This window comes from Phalacrocorax carbo, chromosome 2 (genome assembly GCF_963921805.1).
Source record: "Phalacrocorax carbo chromosome 2, bPhaCar2.1, whole genome shotgun sequence".
Lineage (NCBI taxonomy): Eukaryota > Metazoa > Chordata > Aves > Suliformes > Phalacrocoracidae > Phalacrocorax > Phalacrocorax carbo.
The window spans coordinates 116,855,815-116,865,114 of record NC_087514.1 but is presented as its reverse complement, the minus strand read 5'-3'; the positions used below and the strand labels follow the sequence as shown (position 1 = coordinate 116,865,114).

The 9,300-nt window shown below is 43.8% G+C and overlaps 1 protein-coding gene across 1 annotated transcript in view; it reads left to right on the top strand.

Annotated features, from left to right (window-relative positions):
• Positions 1 to 5,612: 5,612 nt before the first annotated feature.
• ARPP21 (cAMP regulated phosphoprotein 21) overlaps positions 5,613 to 9,300 on the top strand; it is a 203,046-nt gene continuing 199,358 nt past the window's right edge. Inside the window, exon 1 of the mRNA XM_064443977.1 lies at positions 5,613 to 5,633. The gene's annotated coding sequence lies outside the window, so the exon portion shown is untranslated. The remainder of the gene's footprint in view (positions 5,634 to 9,300) is intronic.

Genomic DNA, 9,300 nt, shown 5'->3' with positions numbered 1-9,300 from the left:
TGCCTGCCTGCTTTCTGGATGAGCTGGTTTGTGAACGGGCCAGTGCAGAGCAGGCAGGCTGGATGGGAGCGCTCCTTGGGCTGCAGGGGCATAGGAATGGCTGCTTGGGCACCTGCAAAGGGGCTGTGTGCGCCTTGATCTCTGCTCATTAGGACTTCTTAATTCTCCCTCTTTCTTCAGCTAGGTTCTTGCATCATTCAATGGCATTTTTAGGTGCCTATCTAATGCTGAGCTGCCATGTGATTTTTTTTTAATTTATTTTTACATTTTTTCTTTTTAGGAGAAACCTTTTCTGTTTGGGCTGAAAACAAGCTGTGCTCGAGCACTGCTTCACATCTCTAAAAATAAAAGTTGGCTTCCTAAGTGCACAGCACACTCCCTTTCTTTCTGCCTCTCTGTCTCCCCCCGCTTCCCTCTCTCTGCTTGCTTCGTTCTGCTGGAGAGACTGGGAGGGGGGCATTCTTGGCAACTACCAAAGATGGAACCTAAGTGGTGCACAAGTGCACACATAGCAATTTGGCACACAGCAGGGGCTGGGGGTGGGAGGCATTTTGGATTTGTCAGCTCATCGGCACAGCTAGGTTCTTGTCAAACAGCAGAAGTTGCACAAGCCCCTGGTGGTTGAGATTAAATCGCCGAAGCTGTGTTGGTCTGGAAAAGCAAAGATGTGAGGCCACAGGATCACTTCTCCCCTCATGCTGCATGACAATTTACAAATTGGGTCACAATCCAGTGTTACCTCCTCAATACCCAATCTCTTTCTCATCTTGTGTGTCCCATTTTTATGTCAGTTTTAATATATATTCTCTGCCTGTGTATCTTCATTTCCCTGCCTTCACATATCAGCAGTTCTGTTAATCGTGATTTTGTGATATTAATTGCTAGGAGATTTTAAAGACCTGACTGTGGTCAGCACGAGCTTGTGCCTGGGAAAGATTTTGTCAAGCACAGGGATTTCCAAAAGGTGATATATGTACCATGGGAGTTATATGAGCTGCTGTGAAGTAGTACCCAACAGAGAACCGAAGCAGGAGTTGCCTTTGCCAGTAATGCTGTTGCCACTGATGCAGCATTGATTACCTGTCAAAAAGTACGTAAAAACTAAAAGTGTGTTGCATTCCTGGTCTAGGATCTAAATATACTCTGCGTAGCATGATACGAATTTCCTCTGGTGAGATGGCTTACACTTTCCTAAACTCCTCTTCTGACTTCATTTTTTTTTTTTTCAGTGTATTTTTGCATGACTCAGAGATGCCTTTTCTATTTGGGCTTGCAAGCAAAAAGCATTGGAGCTTTTTACCTCTATGCTGTTTGGGAGACTTGCTTTCATCTGTGGCTAAAATATACAGTGTAGTTTCGAATATGCTTGTCTTCCTTCCGTGACTCTGTCAGTTGCTTCAATTCATGCTATATAAATCTCTTTAAGATATCTCAGTAACAGGCCCATGTAACTGTGATTAGGTTCTTGCCTTGACCTCCGCTGTTGTAGGAGAAATTGAATCCTAATGAAGGAAGGGAGTATGAGGATGCCAACAGCTCCCTGCTTCTGTGTGTTCACAACTACTACCCCTGGTGCAGCTCTGCCCTCTGATATAGTGATGGGCTGCTTCTCTGTGAGTAGGTGCAGCAAAGTCCTGAGGAGTTATTTTAGAAACGATTAAGCCAATCTGTCACATAAGGCTTGGCCTGGAATTAATTTTGTGCTAACCTGATGATCAATCGAGCCTTCCCCAGAGTGGTAGAGAAGGCATAATTACAGACTTCTGTACGAATGGAGCTAGGATGTTCTGGAAATCTCGCTTCCGGACACGAGTAGTTCAGAGGAGCTACTGCTTAGCCTTGTTTCCCACAACGCAGCCCTGCACATCACACACACTGTTCTGCACACCGGATGGAGAACTGTGTGTATTACTATTTTTCAGATGAGCTGATCTACTTAAACTGAAACAGAATAAAAACTTGGTGATTATTAGTAACCAAAGATGAGAATAGATCCATGTGCATCAAAACATTCAAATTTTTGTTTGGGTAATTAAAGGGTGGCTGACAGAGAGTTCAAAAATAAGCCTCTAGTCTAGTGATTAAGGCATTCTGCCAAGTTAAAGTCCTGTTGCAGAAATATGTTAATATTCTCTTGTATATACAGACTGGCTGGAAACTTGCGTATTGCTTTTGTCTTATGAATAAGAGTTTATTGTACCTACTCTACTGGAATAGCAACAGTTTGAAATTGCAGGCGTGTCCTTCAGAGTGCTTTGTAGCTGTAGCTTGATGAGTAGGGCCTTTTGTTGGGTTCAGTTCCCTTTAGACAGGGAAGAAACCTGACTTTTTTTTTTTTTTCATATACTGGGTCACAGATCTAACTACAAGGTGTTTTGGGAAAGGAAAATAAAAGAAGAGAGACATAGGCTGTGACCTTGGCTGGCCTAATCCTCAATATAAACTACAGATCCAGCTGTTTAGTACTGATGTGACAATTGAGTACATCCAGTTACAGATATTTGGAGTAGTTGTAGTGAAAACTGGAGGTATCTCCACAAGGCAGAAACCAAGTGCGGCTCTTGAGTGCTCTACTCTTTGTGGACCTGATCATATTTATTTTTGTCCTCTCATATCCTTGGATGTACGTTTCAAAGTGCAGTGGTTGGATTCAAAAATGCTTTTCCTCTCTTTATTTTAATATTGATTCTTGTGATAGTGCATAGCAAGCTAGGCTGACAACATCATGGGAGACCAATCACCAGAAGAATCTGTAATACCCATTTTAAAAAAAAATCAACATATACTTGAGAAAACTCAATAGTAGGGTAAAATCTCTTGTGGGAATTGCATGCAGGCACATCCAGGTCCAACACTAGCCTCCCACCAGAGTCTGAGCAGCTTGTCATAAGTGCTTGTGCAATATTGAGTGATGATACCAGCTGTGCTCAGGTTCTTGAATTACAGCTAGATGGTGGCCATAAGGGACACACCATGTCTGCAGGAATGGTTGGCTTGCTGCTAGACCGAAAAGCAGAGGCCTGGAAGCTGAGACTGAAAGAGAAATGAGTATCTTCCTGAATATCTCTGCTGTTTATTATAACTCTCTTGCAGAATATGGCTTTGCACATCAAATATTTGTTCTGATATGCTTACCCACTAATGGTATATGCTGGCACATTGTCCCATATATCATTCAAGCTTAAAGAAGGCAGCTAAACCCCAGTACACTCAGAGGTGAGATAGTCTCTTACCTGCACTCAAGCTTTGCAGCTAGACCTAGTCTTCACTCGATCTTGAATCATTTGTGATGAGAAGTCTAGCTAAGACCACATGTTTCCTGAAATGGATATGGAACTTATGCCTCAGCCACAAACATCCCTCACTAAACTGATGTCTGGAGCTTTCCTCTTTTAAGAAAAGCTGTAATTTTCTTCCTTAGTAAGCTTAATGCCTTTGACAGAAACCAAACAAAGAAAGAACAATTAAATTTATTTATTTATATAGGTGGCTGCACGTGGTCACTTAACAGATTGTGTCACATTAGGACAAAGGAGACTTCCCATGTTCCAGTTTGGTATGTATTATAAGGGTTAGAAGAAGTGGATCTGAATCTACATTCCTTAAGAGAAATGTTCCTTTCTCTAGTGGGCTGGATTATGTTGCTTTCATCACCTGACATTTTTCTCTGAAAGAGAATTTTCCACATCTACTGATAATGCTAGTTGAAAGATGTAAATGTTAAATACTTGTTTTAAAGATTTAGCCTAAAGATAGATGTTCTGGCTAAACTGAAACATTTTTTTTTAAACTGAATGACTGAAATGGTTAGTCAGGGAATGAGTAGAGAATATTTGGCTGTTGCATTCTGGTGAGCCCATCTGGATTTGATTGGGTAAACAAACAATACAGCTAGTAGGGAAGGAGAGAACCTGCCCAGATCTTGCCTGATCTATATATTGCTATCAAAAGAGACACTTGGCGGTAGAAATTAATCAAGTTTCTTCTCCCCAGGGATCAAAGAGGTTACTCAGAGGATGCAAGGGGAACGTAGGGATTCAGCTGTGTCACATTTTCTCTCTAATTTAGCTGTCTAGGGAGCCTCCCACGTTTTGCAGAAGTGGAAACATCCAGTTTCATTTTAAGTTTCTCAGACTGCAGCAGCTTTCTTCTTCAGAAGCCAAGGTCTCTCTACATTTACTTTTGGTGTCTGTCCCTTTAATTCTCCTACAGTTTCACAAATGCTTCTGCTGTATTTTTAAAATTTAGCTTATAATCACATTTTTTTAAAAGGCACCATCTGGTCCCTGACATAGTTTAAAATAACAACTCAGCCAGCATGAAGCCAGCAGCGAGACTTTACACCTTTCATAACCCAGTATGAGAGTTTCCCCACCTATATTTCTCCACAAACACTGTATTCATTGGGTTCCATTCCCTCCAGATGGGTCTTGCAGAAAGCAGGACCTTGCAGCTCTTGCTTTCCATCCCTTTCATCTTGAACATGGTTGTTTTATGGAAACAAAATGGATGCATCAAAGAAGCTTACAGCTAGGACTGTGGAAGATCTGCTGTAAACTGCTTGGAGAATTTGGAGTTGGAGCTCACGTTCGTATTTAAGCTGCCCTCTGGTGCTTATCGCTGTTGCAGTGCATGCCTTCTTCACGTCCCCTGGTGCCTGGAGACCCCTGCAATATCCAGGGAGCAGAGGAAATCAAGCACTGCAAAAATTCCTTTAAGAAAGAAAAAAAAAAAGCGGCCCAGTTCGGTGGATGTTTTATTTTAAGCAGGAGGCTAGCATGTTGTTTTGTCATTGCAGGTTATGCTGGGAGGGAAGTTTTTCTTGATTTTGTTTTTTATGAGTCACTTATAGCACTAGCTTTCTTTACCTTCTTGCTGTATGCAACAGCACTGTCTGTCATGGCGCTTTCCCAGTAGCCACAAATTAAAGCGTGCCACTAAGTATCGAGATTGTGTGACTGTCACCCTCGGCATGGCTGAGGCTCAGCCTGGCGTTTCTCTTCTGGCTGTTGGAGGACCTGAGGTTGTTGGCGCTGAGGCAGCAGAGACAGTAAATGCAAATACATCCTTTCCTATCAGCCAGCAATTTTGGAAGGACCAAAATCACTGCTGGAGAGAAAAGCAGGCTAATGTGATGAACGGGAAAGGACCACGTGGGGCTCTGGGCCTTCCATGCAGGTTATCAGCCTGGTGGGATATTCACTCTTATTCTTTTGTTTCCCTTTTAATTGTCCAGCTTGGCCTTTACTTATTTCCCTGCAAGCTGCTCTGTGCCTGGATCATGCTCCCATCCCTGCTGCGCTTCCCTGGTCCCGGCGGCGCGAGTGGTTAATATTAGCTGCACAGCTGATTGTCCCGGTTGGTGCCCTGCGACAGGTGCGGGACGGCCGCTGCACTGGAATCCCGCCCGGGCCGATGCCGGCACTGGCACTGGCCTTCCCATTATATCAGGAAGGGCCGTGTCCCGTCGCTGCGATGCCCCGGCCCCCCAGGCTGGCCCCAGCTGTCTGCGGGACGTGGAGCAAGGCAGCGGGCACCCAGAAAGGCTGCTGCGGAGAGGAGCAAACTGTGACTTCTCCGGAGCGGAAAGAGAGGAGGCTCCTGGATGGGACTAATCCTGCTGTGTCGATGGGGTAAGGAGAAGGTCTTGGAAGAGCCCTGGGCTGGTGGTTTTGCGGCGCTGCCCTTAAAGGAGGGAACCACCAAAAAAATTATTAACAATCAAGTATCAGAACTGTGAATTTAGCAGATATGGGTTGTTTCCTCTTCTTTTGGCTGTGCTTTCTTTGCAGCACAGCACTTTGGGTTGGCATTAATTTTAATTGGTATTCTCTAATTTTAGAATGCTCCTGTGCAAAGTTACTTTCAATTCCTGTGGTGATTAGATGGTGATGACGTGTTTTAAGAATAAACATGGGAGAGATATAGAAAAAGAAATCAAATGTGCTGACTGCACTTGTGGGGAAGGGAGAAGTGCTATTGCTCTGCTCTAAAAGTATCTGATCTGTCTGCTTAGGGCTAATATCTCAAGGTCTCCCATCTCCTTTCTTTTTGCCCTTTTTTAAAAAAAAACAAACCCCATAATAGCTTCTTTTGGTAATAACAACAAAATGCCTAGGTGGTGTTTACTTAGCACAGAGGCTGGAGACAGGAAGGGGGAGCCGAAAGGCTTGTAATGCTTCACAGGATCATTTCTAGCGTCCTGTTCCCTTTATGTGACCCCCCTCTGTTGACTGTGAGGAGAGGCAGGGCCGTCAGGCAGATCAGAAGAGATCCGTGTGCCGCAGTGTGACTTCTGCTGAACAACATGTGCGTGTGGGTGCCTACATGCATGCTCACGGACAGAGCAAGGCAGGTTTGCTTAGGGAGTCAAGCAGGCTCTGTCTGCAGTGTGACAGTCTGCTGTGTCCTGGAAGCCAGATACTGCTGCTGCTTTTAAAATTAAGGAGAAGAAAAAAAAAAGCAAAAATAGAAAGAGGGACTCGTGTCTGTAATTCAGTGATTTCTGCTCTGAATTGGAGCACTATCAAGGGTAGAATGACAGCCCCAGCAGCGCTCCTGGAGAGTTAGATTGATGCAAGAGACACTAAAAATGAGTGGGAATCTATCCCTTGACTTTAGTAGGCTTTGGATCAGCACTGTCCTCACTATTTCCATCTACAGGTAGTGGTGAAACAATTTTCTGGAAGTTGTGGGATAAATTAGTGCGATCTGGGTCAAATAAATACAATATGGAGCTGAAGAGGAAGCTCCAACTTCACAAGTGTCAAGTGCAGTCCAGGTCTAAATTTCTCTCCAGGAGAGGTTTTTGGCTGAGTCCATTAAAATTTGAACATGGTCTTGACAAGAAAGAGAGAAGCTGCCTTTTATCAGTGTTACTTGTGACTATTGCATGTGGGGTCTTGCCTCAGTGTGCACCGCAGGCTGTTTGCCACAGGAACCATAACATCTTGAGGGACTACGAGATCCTTCCCAGGCCAGTACCTCTGACTGAGGACACTGTGCTACTGTAACACTATTACTGTCCTGCTGCTCACGACCTCTCCACTGCCAAGCACCATGCTAGAGACTTGACGTGGTCATTTGGCAGTCAGGACACTATGTAAACTATGATAATCCCATACATCTCATAACACCCTGACTCATACTTCCAGCCAAACCTTTCCCCAGCTTCCTCTCTGCCTCCCGCCACCCACCCACCCCGGTTTCTGTTCCTCTTGATACATGAAGCAGAATTTGCTTCGCCTCAAACCAGTGTTTCAGCCATGCCTGAGCAGAAGCTCCCATGCAAGCGTGGGCCAGCGCCAAGGGCTGGTGTTTTGCTGAAGGGAGACATGCCAAGGCACAGGGAAAATACATCACCGGCTCCCTTTGAAAGTGCCTCTCTATGCAGCTCACAGAAAAGCCATTTGCAAATTTTGTGCCAGTTTTCAAATAAAAGATGAACGTGGATTTCACTGCCTCTAAGCTCGGCAGCTAAGGAGAGGTGCAGCAGTCTGCACCCCTGGAGATCCAGGTCTGTCACCTTACACAAAGGATCTTGTGTCCATGTAGGAGAGCACAAATGAGCATGTGGACCTCCAGCAGTGCTGGGGACACACTAGACATTATAAGAAATTATCAGAGTTACAAAAGTTTGAAAAGAATAAAATGTTTCTCCTACTTTGCACACAAATCACTGATATTAGATGGAAGTAGAGGGCATATCCAAATAAGTTTTACAATTGACCTTTTATAATCAAGCAGGTCAATTGCCCTATCTCCACAATTCTCTCTTTTTTTTTTTTTTTTTTTAAATTAAAATTATGTCTCAGTTTCATAAGAAACTGGCAATATGGGTTTATGGCCTCCTGTATTATATTATGTAGTACATCATACTCATAACTTACCCTGCCATCATTCTAGTAACTTCTTGTGCATTTAGCTTGTAATGTCACTGCAACGTATTATGAGAAAATCCAGTTACATTGCTAAGCAGTATAGAAATCCCCTCTGTTACTGTAAATACATTACCTGGTCAGAAGTGTTTTAATTTGGTGATAAAGAAATACAATAATATACTCTACTGACATACTCATCTAGCTGGTGAGGAAGACAATCCTTTTTGCTTCGTCAGCTATTACAAACATCTGCCTTTTCCTATGCCCTAGTAGTATATATACATATATGCTTTTGAGAATATTATTTCTATAACATCCAAAAGTATGGGCTAGTTACTCATAAAATTGACCCTCTTAGGATCCTGACACTTTACATTGCTGGTAAAGATGGTGATAACCAAGCATGCAAGCAAGGTATCCCTCAGTCATATACTGACAATCCTGCACTTCTGTGAATTTGTAGAGGAACACTTCTTTCCCTTTCTGGCACAGAAAATCTGATGGTGGCCTGTCCCCTCCTCACCAGGGTCTGGAGATAAAGAGCAAGGGAGAAAGGCTGTTTGGCAGAGTGACTGGGAAGGGAAGACTGGGACAAATTTTCTACCAGATGCTCCCCAGAACAAAGGCAGTTTCCAGACAAGTTTGTTTACAGCTACAGCTGTGTATTGTTTACAAATGCTCACCCCCTAAAAACCAAAAAAGGGAGGGGAAATTATTGGAAACACAGAAAAAGAATGCATGAACAATCTTACTGGAGGCATAGAGGTACTCAAGCGGGCTATGTGACCCATCCTTTGGGGAGGTGTGAGGAGGACATACCCACACAGAGCTGGGTCTGTTGCTGTCCAGGTGCCTCCAGTTCTTGCCTCGCTTGTTACTGACTAAGCTCACTGGCAAACTAGGGTAACATTAACATGTTCTCACTGCAAGTGATTACATTTAATTATCTTTGTCTTGAATCTGGATCTGTCTTAGATCTATCTGATGCTGGGTTTCCCTTGTTACTTTCCTGGCAAGTTCAGCCATTTCTCCCTTGCTGCTCTGATGGCAACTGCACCTTTGCTTGCACTTCCACCTCTTCCCTGCAGCAATTAAGAAAGGTTAGGTAAAAATCTATGTATCCCAGTCTTCAGGCTAAAGGTGTCCATACCTGTGTGTGGAGGGGAGGGCAGGAAGGCAACACAATTCTTAACAGCCAAGGAAACCACCACTCATTACTTCTTAAAGGAAGAAGGATGTGAGGTGTTCATGAAAGAGGCAGGTTGGCATTTTCTATATTAAGGGGATGTTGGTAGGGAAGGCTCATAAAGAAGGTGCCCTATTGAACCCTTAACATGTTGGCAGCTCCAGGCAAGCCAAGTAGTAATGGAAGAGTGATGGAATGGAAAACAGCAGCAGTCCAGGCCCCCAGCATCTGAAC